Raw genomic sequence first — 14,753 nt, forward strand, 5'->3', positions numbered from 1 at the left:
ACAGAAGACAGACTTGGAGAGTTTAAAGACACATGCAACCCCCTGTTCATTCTCTCTGCTTTGTGTATGGTTCAAGGTATGAGCCTTCAGCTCCCTGATCTTGCTACATGGATTTTCCTCCACCAGCATTGATTCTATCCTGTGAAACTGCAGGTCCAAATAAATCCCTTCTGTCGTAAGTTGCTTTGGTCATGGCAAAGACCAAAGACCATCCTCTCTTGTTATGTTGTTACTTTTCAATTGCTGCAATGAAAAAAGAGATAAGAAACCAGAGATGAAGGTTTTCAATGTAAAGTCAGGAGAGGATGGAGGGTGTTAGGACGCCAGCTGTGGCACTGCAAAGGGGCCTTTCAGACTGAAGGAACAAAGGGCAGGCACAGTCTGAAGCAGGAGTTGCTTTCGCATGGCCAACAAGAGCATAGCAATGAATGTGGCTAGATCAGACAGAGGGACAGCAGGAAGAGGAATGGGAGTTAAAGGTAGGTGCCATTGCGAAGGTAGGAATGTGCCAAAGGTAAGTTGAGAAACCCCTGGAGGGTTTAAAGCAGGTTAGTGACATCATCTCACGTTTGAACCTCATCATTCTGTCTTGGCCTTTGAAAAGGACTAGATGAGGTTTACATTAGTGATTCTTGAGTCACGTATGAAAAAGGTGAACTGAAACAGTGTACAGAACAAAGTTTATCTTCACACGTGGTCTCACGGGGGGACAATCAGAACAGAGAAGGCATAACAGAGCCATCCATCAGAGCAGGAGGCCGCTCATGTCACAGTAGAATGGAGGGAGGCAGAGAACAAGGGCAGAATGAAGGGTGAATATAATTTTTAAAGGTTTGCCCGCAGGAACCTACTTCTTCCTGTCTGACACCATCCTTTAAAGGTTTCATAGCCTCCACTGCTTCAGAACAAGCACTAAAAACATGAGTCTGCCAAGGATAGTTCAGGTTTGACCTATAATGAATAAGAACTAACGCCAGACGACCAGAAGGAAGAGAGTCTTGTAGTGATCCAAACCAGAGATAGAGGTGTCAAACATGAGGGCATTGGGATAGAAGTGACTGGAAGTATTCAAATCCTAGAGATAATGTACAGAGAAAGCTGTCAGGATGGCTTGTGGGTCAAACGAGAAGAAGAGAGAGGAGCCAAACAGTGTACCAAGTAAAGCCTGAGGAAGCAGGAGGTGGAGTCCCCACCCTTTGAAGAAATCCTAAGAAAGACGTGCATCATCAGGGAGCATGGCCACACTTTAGTTAGGAGAAACAGAAATGAGAGTTACTCATCCAGAGTCTGGCCATGGGTTGGATGAAGATCCTGTGGAATGTGGCATCCAAACTGTAGAGATATTGGGATCTGGGCAAATGTGCTAAGATTGCTTGCTGCTCTCCAGAGAAGCAGAGTTCAATCCCTAGCACCCAACTACTAGCAATACCAACTCTAGAAGATCCAACGCCTCATTATGGCCCCTGTGTGCACTAGCATACATAGGGCAAACACACATACACATAAATAAAAATAGAAACAAAACTTTCTAAATCTATTATAGTGATAAGGGAGTTTCATAAATAATGATGAAGTGATCAGGTGACGGAAGTAATGGTTAATGTTGGCAAGGGTCTTGGGTCTCATTGAGAAAGAACAAAATTGGGCTTTATAATCATGGATAGAAACTTGGCTGGCCATGGAAAAGACTGTAAGAGATGACCAAAGTGCATAGGGATGGGGGTGGGGGCCAAGAAAGCTACAGTTCAATGTTAGATAGTTATTAGACATCCTACCATGTGAGACTGATAGAAAGTGCCTTTACGGTGATATTTTTTGCAGGTTAGAGTTAAACTTAACCTTCCTTACACTCTTTGCCATCATGGAGCTAAATAAGGGTTGCTGAAACGCCAAGTAACAAAAGCCAAGCAAATGAGTCCATTAAAGCCATGAAAAATTAGGAGGTAGAAATTTTCAGCTAAAATTTGATTAATTCACTCCATTACAAAGGGACATTTACATACCAAATAATTTCGTACAATTAATGGTCTCATTAAAACCTTTACTCACAAATTAGATAAGGGCTACAGGGAGGTTGGGGAGAGCTGGAGACAAGAGTGAGGAGAGACCATTTTTCAAACCATATTTTCTTCTCCTTTCCTGAAGTACAGATGGCAGATGGCAGTGAGAAAATATATGTCCTCCTCATTGACCCCTGTTACACCATCGCTTCTGTGTGAACAGCCTAGGTATTTCCCAAACATCTCATCCATGGGAGACTGGCTTTGAAGGACTTGATTTTTTTTGGTTGGTCGGTTGGTTGGTCGGTTGGTTAGTTGGTTGGTTTGTTGGTTTTTTGGTTGGTTTGCTGGTTGCTTGTTTGTTTGTTTTTTGCACACTTTGCAAGAATGTAAAAGTAATGTGTGCTTAGCATAAATCTCACTGAAAATTAGAATTTATATCTTTTCTCAAACAAGTGGCATTGGATAAAATACTCTTGTATGATGCTGCTGGCCAGTGAACTGAGCTTTCAGCCAGTCAGTTGACCTTGGGGCAAACAGGACAGTTAGGGTTCTCAATTCTTAACCTCATACCATTGATTACCTCAGGTGTTTTCACAGCATTGCTATATAGAATTTTTTTAACTATTAAGTAGGGCTAAAAGCCTATCCCAAGTTCAGGGAAAATTATGGTGACAATTTAATTATGTTAATACAAGACATCCAGGAGGCTAGAAAAGTGGCTTAATGGGGAAATACTTCACAAATGGTCCCTAGCACCCCAATGCTAAATGGAAATGGCATTCCTCCTCAGGTGGAGACATGAGTTTCTCCAGAGTAAGGGGAAAAAGCCTATTCTGAAAAAAACTCCAAATTCAAGTGAGACTCTGAAATGGTGAAAGGTGAAGAGAAATTTAGGAAGATTCTTGATATCAACTTCAGGCAAACACACACACACGCACACACACACACACACACACACACACACACACACACACACACAATTGCTTGGTACATCCCTAGGTATTCTTCTTCAAGGTTATGGTAATAGCCTCAATGTATTTCTTTTTATTGCTGAGTACTATGCCATGGTATGGATATACCACAGGTTGTTTAGCCATCTATTCTCTGATGCCCATCTGAGTTGTGCCTAGTTTGGTATGAGTATGAAGACTGTACCAATATTCTGGTTTGTGTTTCTATATTATTATAGTCTTTATTTTTTGGAATAAACATCAAGCCATACAATTTCTTAATAGGGTCTTTGAAAAGCATAATATTTTCAAAACTAGCTTTATCATTTCGTATCCACAGCAATATATAAGCAACTTACTTTCTTTGCCTCCTTGCCAGTATTTGATTTCTCAGTTATTTTCTTTGAGTCATTCTGATAAATGTATAGTTATGCTTGGATTTCTCTATGGGTTAGTGATATAAAACAAACATTCATGTGCTTATGAAATATCTGTATGCCTTCTTGTCTTTTGCCCACTGCATACGCATAATTGAATTTATTATCATTATTATTATCATTACTATTATTTTATTATTATTATTATTTTTATTATTATTATTATTATCTTTGTGCTTTTGGTTTGTTTGGGGAGACTGGTTGGTTTGTTTTGATTTTACTGTAGAGTTTTGAAAGTTCTAGATGTAAGTTTTACATGGCTAATAGTTTATAAAGACAATCTTCCAATCCACAGTTTATCTACTCACTCCTCCTGATCAGGTCTTTTACAGAACAGAAATCTTCATTTTTTAGAAAGTACAGTTTATTGAGTCTTCCTTCCAAGCACTGTGGTTTTGATACCATGTTTGAGACTCCCTTGCCTTGGCCTTCTCTGGGTGTTTCCCCCTATGGTTTACTCTAAAGTCACTGGCATTTTATATGTAACACTTAAGCCATCAATCCATTGTGAATTGTTTTGCATGAGGTATGTTACTTAGGTTGCCTAGACAACCCTCTGTCCTGTAGTCCTTCCTTTCTTCCTTTTCATTTCCTGCTTTCCTATAAATCTGCAATTGTTCTCATATGATTTTTGAAAAAGACAACCTCCATTGAATATTTTTCATTTACCATTATAATAATCATTTTAGTGTCTTTTGAATTTTTATTTCACATATTTATTTGTTTTTTTATGGGATGTGAGTTATATGTGTGTGGGTGCAGGCATACATGTGAGAGAGAGAGAGAGAGAGAGAGAGAGAGAGAGAGAGAGAAGGAAGAAGAAGAAGAAGAAGAAGAAGAAGAAGAAGAAGAAGAAGAAGATTGTGTGTGTGTGTGTGTATATGTGTGTGTGTGATGAGTGTGTGTGTGTGTGTGTGTGTGTGTTTGTGTGTGTGCATGTGCACATGCTTGCAGTCACAGCATATATGTGGAGGTGAAAGGACCACTTAGGAGCTTAGGGAAGTCAGTTGTCTATTTTCACCATGTGGGTTCTGCAGAGGATTGAACTCCAGTCCTTAAGCTTGGAAGCATGAGCCTTAACTGGCTATGCCATTATGTCCATCTTGTAAATCCCATTATTTGAATTTCTTGAGATGGGGTCTCTGCAGACCAGAAGATGAAGATATGGAATGTTTTGTTGACATTTCAGAGGACCGAACAGAAACTAATCATTTCTTTATGTTGCCTATTCTTCCTTTAAATTCTAAACTCTTTGATATATCACTGAAACAAGCCCTTCTCTTTTGTTTTTCAACAGCTTAGCCTTTGTTACCTCCTGCTTCTATAGAACTAAAGTTAAAAGGATAAAGGAGGCACCTAAGTAGATCTCGCTTAAGCATCCAGAAGTCCTTCAGGGAAAACAAGCTACCTACCAGATTGTCTATGATAGCCCATCAGTTTCACAGAATTATCTTCCCCCTTTCAAACACTGCTCTCAGAAAAACAACCTCTTCCTCTACCATCCACTCCTCTCCCACCCAGCCCTGTTAAGATGGCATAAACAGGGACCATTTGACAAAACGCACTGGCTAGACCTCATGTGTTTGCTAGATCTACTTTCTCACTGCCAAGATGAAAGAGAATAGGCAGTCATTTCATCTTCGTGGATCAATCCCTGTCTCTGTCCTGACACTGTTTTAGAATATATCATAAGAAACCCAGTGGCCCCGGCTCATCGTCTTTGAAGAAATTTATACCCATGAGTATAAAAGACATAAGGTGAATGAAAGAATCCAAGGAAAAACCAATGAGCTTGGGCTCAGACTCATTCACACCTCCTGGAAAAAATCCTCTCAGAATCTCAAGAGGCCAAGGTCATGGGTGCAGAAAATAGACAAAACACCAGAATTTTTAAAGCTTTCATCCCAGATGGCATGGTGCGTCTTGGCATATTCTCACACTACTTCACAGATAGGGAGAAAGGAGCTAGGGAATTATGAAACACGTACAATCCAAAATGGCACTGGAAACTGAGAACTGACAAGTTATTAGGGTGGGAACTGAAGCATTGGAAAGGAAGGGGTGACATACGCATATAGAAGGCTTCTGAATGTCTTTGAATCCAAACTTCCTCTGTCCAAATGAAGGCTGGCGTTATAAAAATAGGTATGGGGGAGAAAAATGGAAGGGAGAATCATACACTAATTAGCACATCCTAAGAGTGTTTGATATTGAGAATTCCCCAATTTAACAGAAGTTTGAAAGGGTCAAGCCCTGTTCCAGAGATTGTATCTAATTAACTCTATAGACTCTGAATCCACACTAGACAGACGATGCTGAAAAGCGGATGAGCCCTCTTTCCACAACATTTACTTTTGGTTTTGTGCATCGCACAAAAAGAGCGGAGAAAGAACATTTGCAAAACTAAAAATGAATTCCCAGAACAACCCTGGGAATAATATCTAAGTCTTGAACTGGTCCAAACTGGAACTCCTGGGAGGTGTCTGAGCTGTCTCACACAGTCAAATCAAAAATGCATGCGCTTTGCAATAAGCAGCCAAATCGTGCATCCTGCCTCCAGCAGATAAGCCTTCGAGGTTGTACCATGCTGTCTAGCAGGTAAAAGGAAAACCACTGACCCTGCCGAGCAACCTGCAATTCGGCTTGAGCACGAAAATACCAGATGGATTGAAAGTGACAGACCTAATAAACAACTTCCAGAATCTGCATGAACCTAATTGCACAAAATCCTTAGTGCAGCTGCTTCTATTTGCTTTCTCCAATCCTTAAGCCAAACAACCTAGATCACAGAGTCTCAGCATGTTCTTGAGTCACCAAAGCCATCTTAAATGTACTGTCAGGTTTATCTGAACCAAGACTCCAATTAGGAATTATTAAGGAAACCTTCCAATATTCTGCAGCAGAGAGTAATGTCGATTCAGACTATTGGAGGCATCTGTGACTCGTGGTTTGCATTCTCAATAATTTTCTCAGTCAGATTTCTTAAATACACACACACATACACTATATGTATATATATATATATACTGATATATATATACTGATATATATACTGATATATATACTGATATATATACTAATATATATACACTGATATATATACTGATATATACTGATATATATTAATATATATACTGATACATATATATGTATCAGTTAATGAAATAATAATGATCAAATGTCTTGGGTCCCAAGGTGGCTATATGGATGGGAAAGATAAACCTTACTTTTACTGTGAAACATGTATTTGTTCACAATAAGCCACACACAAGCGCTTGAGGATTCGTTTAATTTGATATTCCACTGTTTTTCTGTATGCTTGATTTCCCTTTCACAAATAATGTCACGTACTGGAAGAATCAGGAGGTGGCTGTAATGAGACGGAAGGCACTGGATAGTGTTCTTTCTTCTTGAGTAAACTGTCCTCATTCTGTCATGCCTCCTTGTGACATTTGCGGTGGAATGTGTGTCCCCCAAGCAGATGTGGAAATCCTAAATCCCAATCTCTAGAGTAATCCTTTTTTTTTAGGAGGGGGAGTTTTGGGGAGATGGTTAGCTCAAGAGAGTAAAATCCTGATAAGTGGAATTTTTGCTCTTAGAAAGAAATCCTGGACAGTTCATCTATCCCTCTATGGAGAGAGGAGATAGTGAGAAAACAGCCATCTAAAACTGGGAATCAGAGCCTTCCCCAGACAAGAGTCTGCCAGCATGAGTCCAGGGCAGCTAGACTTCAGAGCCCGGGGTTAAGTGTCCCTTGTGTGAAAAGCTTCCAGCCTACTGTAATTTGGGTGTGACAGTCCATGTGGACCCTAATAATATTATATTGCAGATAACTCATAGGCTGCTCTAGAAAGAACTTTCTCATTAGAGAAGAGCCAAAGATTAGATTGCCATTTTTTGTCATGGGGACCTTTGCTGTTAGTCACATCCTACAAATCTGGGAGTGAAGATTTGTTACCCTCTTGGATCCCTAGTCCTATTACAGATTAAAACAAATTAATGAAAAGCAAAACAGCTTCCGCGTAGTTTTGGAATTCCTCAGTCAGCCAAAGAGTTAGGGAATTGGGTGCTATTTAGAATTTCCTTCTCGCCATCAGTAAGCTCAGCAAGGAGTAACACATAGAGGACATACTGGAAAGCCAGCATCACTGCTGACAATGAATTTGGCTTGGGCAAACAAGGTCTGATATCTATAATAGTCTTGCTGTGTGATGGTGAGGAATCTGCTTCTGAATCTGTTTTTGCCTGTGCATTGTAGTACCTACCTATAGAACCCACATTAACTGGAAAGAAATTATACTCATCAGCTCTGACTTTGTTTAGGAGTATACAGGGCAGCTGAACTGGCTTCTATTCCCAGCGACAGTGCACAAGGACCCCTTCTTTCCCACCTCCTCGCCAGCTATTGTCTGCTCATAGCTGTGGGTACTGTGGAGAGGTAACATCTCAAAATAATAAGAACTTGCATTTGTGTGATGGCTGAGGGCTTTGAACACTTTTTGAAATAGTTCTTGCTCTTTATTTCTTTTCTTGAAAGCTGTATGTTCAATCAATTAGTCCACATATTTAGAAAAATAATGTTTTTCATAAAGTATATTCTGATAAGTTGCCCCTTCGCCTAATGCTATTCAGATCCTCCCCTCCCTGCTCCCCACCTATCTAACTCCATTTCCTCTCTCTTCTACTCCCTCTCTCTCTCCCTCTCTTCCTCCCTCCCTCTCTCTCCCTCCCCCCCCACACACACACAGAGAAAGAGAGAGAGAGAATAAACAAACACAAAGCAGATTTTTTTTAAAAAAATTAAGATGCATACATATACACAAAAATAAAACTCATAAGAACATAAACTCTGAAACTATGATATATCGGTGAAAGAGACCACTAAGACAAAAAACTACCCTAACAAAGCAATATGAGTCCAAAGAAGTTTACAAAAATACCACTGAGTTCATTTTGTATTGTCATTTACCATGAGCGAATGTCCTGCCCTTTGTTGTGGTTAGTATACCCAGTGAGACTCCATTGGTGAAAATTAATATTTCTTTTATTAGCAGATGTCAGTCAGAGATAGATTCTTACAGACGGGAGCTTGTGTTTACTTGGCCCTCTCAGCATTAGGACCCCCTGTGACATAAACCTGTACAGGCCCTGTGTGTGCTACCACGGTCCCTGTGATTTCACATGTGCATCAGTCCTGTGTGTCTAGACGACACTATTTCTGTGGTATCATTTACCTCCGTTGGCTCCTGTGTGCCTGTTGCCTACTCTTCCTTGTGACTCTCTGAGCCCTGAGCAGAAGGGTTTAACAATGACAACCATTTAGGACTGAGTTTTCCAAATGTCTCACTATGTACATTGTCCTGTTGTGAGTCTGTGTTAGTTCCCATCAACTGCCAAGGAAAGTTTCTGTGATGGCCGAGCAAGACACTAATCTATGGGGATAGCAGAATGTCTTTAGGAAGCTTCTTATTGCTGTGTTCCCTTAGCAAAACAGCAGCATCTGATAACCCTCTGAGCCCATGGCCTATCTGGTCTCTCTGGATCTTGGCACTCTGAGCAGTGTCAGGCATGGGTTCTGTCACAGAGCACATTAGCTCACCTATCAATACGTAATGGCTTTATCCATATGAAAACCTGGCATTTGCAGAAAAACGACTGGAATTGAAGATTATTATGTTAAGCAACATAAAGCAGACTGAGAAAGATAAATATCACATTACTCTCACGTGTGAAATGGACCGTGTCTCTCTTATTATCTGTCTCTGTCTCTCTCTGTCTCTGTCCGTTTATCTGTCTCTGTCTCTCTGTCTCTCTGTCTCTGTCTCTGTCTCTGTCTCTCTCTCTCTTTCTGTGTGTGTGTGTGTGTGTGTGTGTGTGTGTGTGTGTGTGTGTGTGTATCTGCATGAGTGTGGTGTGAAATGAGAGTTCAGGAGCTGGAGGGATAAATCACCATATTTTCCACTGACTTTTTTTTTTTTTAACCTCGCTAAGGAGTTCATCTCTTTCTAGGTGATATTTCATTAAATGTGTTCCTGTATTCATTCACTCATCTATCAAATGTGTAATGACACTGACTGTGTCAGGATGTGTTCTTGTCGCTGGGGTTATAAGTAGTACACAAAATGGGCTGAAACCCCCAGTCTCATGAGGTAGTCATGTGAGCAGCGGTAATAACAAGCTTGGCCATGGTGATGAATGGTCTGATGATGTATATGTACATATATACATGCATGCAGATATATTCTTCTGCATATTTCATGTAGATAGATATAGATATTGGGGGAGAGGACGGATTCCTCTGTGGTTTCTAGAATAAACCACAAGGAAGACAAGGTCCAAAAGAGAAAAGAACAAGCTATGAGGACAAATTCAACATTTAAAGGAGGAGTCTTCCGCAGAGGGGCGGAATGTCTAATTAATATGAACACTACGTCTGCAGCTGCCTCCTGTATCCTTTTCCTGCCCCCACTGAGCCTAAATGCAGGTTCTGCCATGCAGCCTCACATAGGCTACGTCCCTTTGTCTGTGTCTCGGTTTCCCTGTGAAACATGGATGATGCTATTAGACTCTCACAGCTTGTAGGAAACATGAGAAAATATAAGTCAACCATTCTGGCCAGTTGGCAGCACACAGTAGGACTCATGGAAAGATGTGTCACTCTCATTGCTGGTTCTACAGAGGGCCATGATTTGCACTCACAGACCCTCGTTTGCTAGCGTGTGAAGATGCTGTAATGAGCAGAGCTGTGTCTTCCTCTTGAAGTATCAGTAGGAGACTGTGAACCTCAGCCTTCAGTAGGTATGTGTTGAAATGAGTCACTGTCTAATGTCACAGTTGGAATATTCATGAAGGACCTTGGAAAACACAATAAGGTACTCTTGTTTTCCTTTTAAGAAATAAGTAGGTCTGGAGAGATGGCTCAGTGGTTAAGCTCATTGGCTGCTCTTTCAGAGGTTCTAAGTTCAATTCCTAGCACTCCCGTGGTGCTTCACAACCACTACAAGATCTGATGTCCCATGGAATCTGATGTCCTCTAGTGTGCAAATATAACACCCATATACACATAAAATATATAAACAAATAAAATGTTATTGAAATAAATAAAAAGATTAGGAACTGACCAGTGCCTTAATCCAGGGTATAAATAGAACAAGGTAATTAAGAATTCCCTGTGATCAAAAGCTTGTTCTGCCTCACACTCTGTCTAAAGAGGAACTCTGTAAATATTTGTGCTGCTGATGACATCTAGGGTAACAAATTGGAATGTGTAACATCAAATATCAGCAGTTCTGTATCTTAACAATAGAAAAATGTGATGCCCATGCTAACCGAGACCGCACAACCAGCACAAAACTTTATTCATTCAAAGATACCCAGTCTGGATACTTCAGCAACTCCTAATATTATCCATTAGTCTTTTTTGTCTGTCTGTCTGTCTCTTCCATCGGGGTGCTGCTCTTCTCCTGTTCAACACAGTTATCTCTTCATTTCCTTTTTGAAATCCCTTTGGCATTAAAAAACAGGAAGTTCATCTCTTAGTCTTAGCTGGTGGTCATATCAACACTCTGGCGAGCATCCCAGGTTTAGAAAGAAATAACCTTGAGCTGGTTATAGCCTGCTCTCTCATAAAAGCTACAGGTTACCTGACTTTATATCTCTCATTTCAGTGATTCCTCTAACATCATTAAGAACTGTATGACGGGACTGGTTATTTTAGATATGGTTGAATTCCTTTGTTGTTCCTGCACTGTTCTGAGTTGCAGTCAATAGTAGGAGCCAGTGTCTTAGAGACTTCAAGCTAAGCATTCCTCCTGGATTCAATTCTTGTAACATTGAATAGGTCCTTGTGTTGTTTGGTTTGGTCTGGTCTAGTTTGTTTCCTCTTAAATTTGTTCACAAGCTAGAACCCATGTAATACTTAATATAATACTTATAGACCAAGGAATGTTATAGATCAGCCTTCCAACAGACCCCACAGGTCTGATTTGATGAGAAAAAAAAACAGTTTGCCCTTGATATGGCAGTCTTACTGGATCAAAAGGCTTCCTTTCCTTTTTCTTCTCTTTTTTCTTTCTTTTTTATTTTTTACTTTATTTTTTTTTGTGTACACACATGTGTACATGTCCGTGTCTGTGCTCTGTACATGCATACTTGTATGTGTATGTGCATGTGGGGCCAAAGGTCAATTTTTAGAGTCTTCTTCAACTAATCCCCATGTTATTGTTTGAAACAGGGTCTCTCACTCAACCTAAAGACTGATAATCCTGCCAGACCAGCTAGTCAGCAAGTTCAGGGATTCTCCTATTTCTACTTCCCCAGCACTGGTAGTTCACAAGCACAGCTCTTTCAGATGGATGCTAGGGGCCAAAATCAGATCATTTTTACAAACCTATCTTTTCATTGCTAGACTACCTCTCCATCCTTCCTTCTTTTGCATTCTATTTCAAAACTTTTAAAAGTTTCTATCAATTCATAAAAGCAACTACTTTGGTCATTTTTTAAAGACATTCCTTATTTGCCCAGTTTAAATTATGAGGGAAAAAAAGAAGAAGAAAGGCAATATGGGAATGTTGCTGTATCACAAAGCTTCAAGGTGCCTTTAGGAAAGCAGTGTATATACAATAGAAGTACAAATTACAGAAAGGGACACCTCTGACACTAAGTTGTCTATACACCCATCATCAGGGGTTGACTTGGTATAAAGCCTTATTACTTTAAATTGTGAGCTACACGGCCCACCACTTTCTATATTGACTCCAAAAAAGGAACAAAAGTAATGTATGAGAGCAAAGTCTAAATTCCTTCTCTTGCCAGAGGCTCTTCTATCAGTCCTTGCCTGAGCAAATACCCCAAAGCTATCCATCCACTCCTGATGGATTGCTGATGGATTCATTCACATTCTTTGTCAAGCACCCAGAATCCTTGAGGGCTTTGGAAGATGTTATCCCGAGATCCTCAGGGACCATGTGCAAAAAATAAAGTTTTACATTTTGTATGTTCTAGAATGAGATAGGTAACTCAGCTTGGAGTGGTGGAAATGGGGAAGTTTCCAAAAAGAACTGGCCCTGGAGTGTAGCTAGTTATCATCCATGATCTATTCATAGAACTTATCCTCAAAATGGGCAGGCCTACAGCTGACCTCTTGATGGCTGGTAACAGACTGGGCCAAGTATCTTTTCTTGTGTACGTTGATTGGTTGATCATGTCTGTGGGTTGGATGTGGGTGTTTGTGCGCGCGCGAGACTGCGTGTGCTCAAGTCACATTGGTACCTGATCACATGTGAGGCCAGATATAAAAACTGAGGTTTCATCCACATTTTGTTTTGTTTTTGATGCAGGATCTCTCACTGGGATTTGGAACTCACTAACCAGCTCCAGATGGGGCTGTCTTGATACCAAGGGCAGGGTTACAAGTATTTGCATCCACACCAGGCTTCTATTTTGTTTGGGTTTGCGGGTGGGGGATGGATGACGAGGAGGGTAGGAGGTTCTGGGAATCTAAATAACTTCCTCAGGCTTGCAAAGCAAGCACTTCACTGACCTAAGTATCCCTTTCTGTGTAAACAGTAGCTACTGAAGAGCTTCTCCAGTTCTGCATAACTAAAAAGAACCAGAAGAAACAGAAACAAAGCAAACTGACCCTTGTCACAAGAAGTGCAGGAAATAGGCAGCTCAAGTAGAACTGAGGTCGAGGTTTTTTTTTTTTTTTTTCTTTAAAGTTCTTGTTCCAGAAAGCCTAGGTAAAGCAAAGACCTTGGCTGTGCCTTGGCCTCAAGGTTGAGAGGGGATCAGTCAGGCACATTTCCGAAACCCACTGGCCAGACCGGTCTAGGAGAATTGATGAGCTTTATGTTTGCTGAGAAAAACTCAGAAACTAAACATAGAATGTTGACGGCATCTAAGAAAGACATCTACTGGCTTCCACGTGATGTGCATGAACATGAATACCTGCCCACACATGTGCACAGACACCCTCACTAACACATACTACACACAATAGCAGCACACACTGAGAGGCTAAGGTGAGATTCAGTGAGGAGGCTCTGGATCTCCACCCTGGGAGATTCTTACATGGTCAGAAATAGTTAGAAATAGTAGAAAAGAAGGGCATTGGTAACGCATTTCCCAGTTTCTTCTTCAAAGGAACCAATTAGAGCTAGCTAAATCTGTCAATTAAGCCCCAAACCGTGGAACACAGAGCTTTGGTGCCAAGTCCTGAAATGCTGTGAGGTCACCGTGTGTTGTGATTCAAATTGTTGCTCCCAATCAATCTTCCCCTCAATTTCCTCATCAGCAAAATCGGGATAACCTCGGTGTGACTTGCAAAGCACAGCTAATTAACATTTATGACAAATGAGGAATTACATAACAGGTTATGTAAATGCATAATAGCAGCCAGAACCAAACTGCTTTGCCTGTAGCATTTGACTTGAAAAGAGATCTGAAGAGACAAAGGAAATAAAAGGAACCCAATATGGTGCAAAGCTAAATAAAAAAAATTAATCAATCAATAAGCAAAGAATGCAAATGCTATTAAGGACAGGGGTCCTGGGCAAGTGAACTCCCCTCCCCCACCAGGGCTATATATAGGTGGGACAAACTCTACAATGGCGTGTAATTATATTTTATAAGCGTCATGCCAAACTCTCATAGTTGAGTCTGGATATGCAATGTATCCACTACCTGAGAGGACTCATGAAATCAGGCAGTTATGCCAAGCATGAAAACCTGCTGTTATCCTCCTCTGACTTCTTGCCTTTTTTGTCTACATTGCTGTGCCTAAAGGTCATCGTTTAAACCCTGAATATCTCCCACCAGATTTTTCAAAGGGTCATGCATGATAATTGAGTACTTTTATTTAAGAATTAGGAAAAGCAAATGTGATTCAATCTGGTAAAAAAAAAATCGAATGACCTTGAGGAAGTAAAAAGGGTGACTTGAATTCAAGGAATTCTTTTGAGCTTCCCGTCCTACTGTGCCTTGCTAATACTCTGTTATTATCACTGTTCACTTCACTCTAAGAAGGAGGGGAGATGTTGCTAAGAGAGGATCCAGGACTCCTCAAGGTCACAGTGGTAGACAAGCTAAGTTGGAAAGATTTGCAGTGAGATGCAGGAGACTCATGCTGTATTTTGATCTCTCTCTCTCTCTCTCTTCCTCTCTCTCTCTCTCTCTCTCTCTCTCTCTCTCGTGTGTGTGTGTGTGTGTGTGTGTGTGTGTGCAGACGCAGACTTGCTTGCTGGTACAGACTTGCAGGTGTGTGAGATCTCTGGAGGTCAGAGGTCAACATCAGGTACCATTCATCAAGATGCTGTCCATCTTGTTTCCTTGTTTTTCTGAGACTGTATGCTTCTTTTCCTTGG

At 40.7% G+C, this 14,753-nt stretch overlaps 1 protein-coding gene across 16 annotated transcripts in view; it reads left to right on the forward strand.

The window, feature by feature from the left end:
* Positions 1-14,753, forward strand: part of Celf2 (CUGBP, Elav-like family member 2) — an 825,373-nt gene that overhangs the window by 33,190 nt on the left and 777,430 nt on the right. The window lies entirely within an intron of this gene.

The sequence above is a fragment of the Rattus norvegicus genome, chromosome 17, assembly GCF_036323735.1.
Source record: "Rattus norvegicus strain BN/NHsdMcwi chromosome 17, GRCr8, whole genome shotgun sequence".
NCBI classification, from domain to species: Eukaryota; Metazoa; Chordata; class Mammalia; order Rodentia; family Muridae; genus Rattus; species Rattus norvegicus.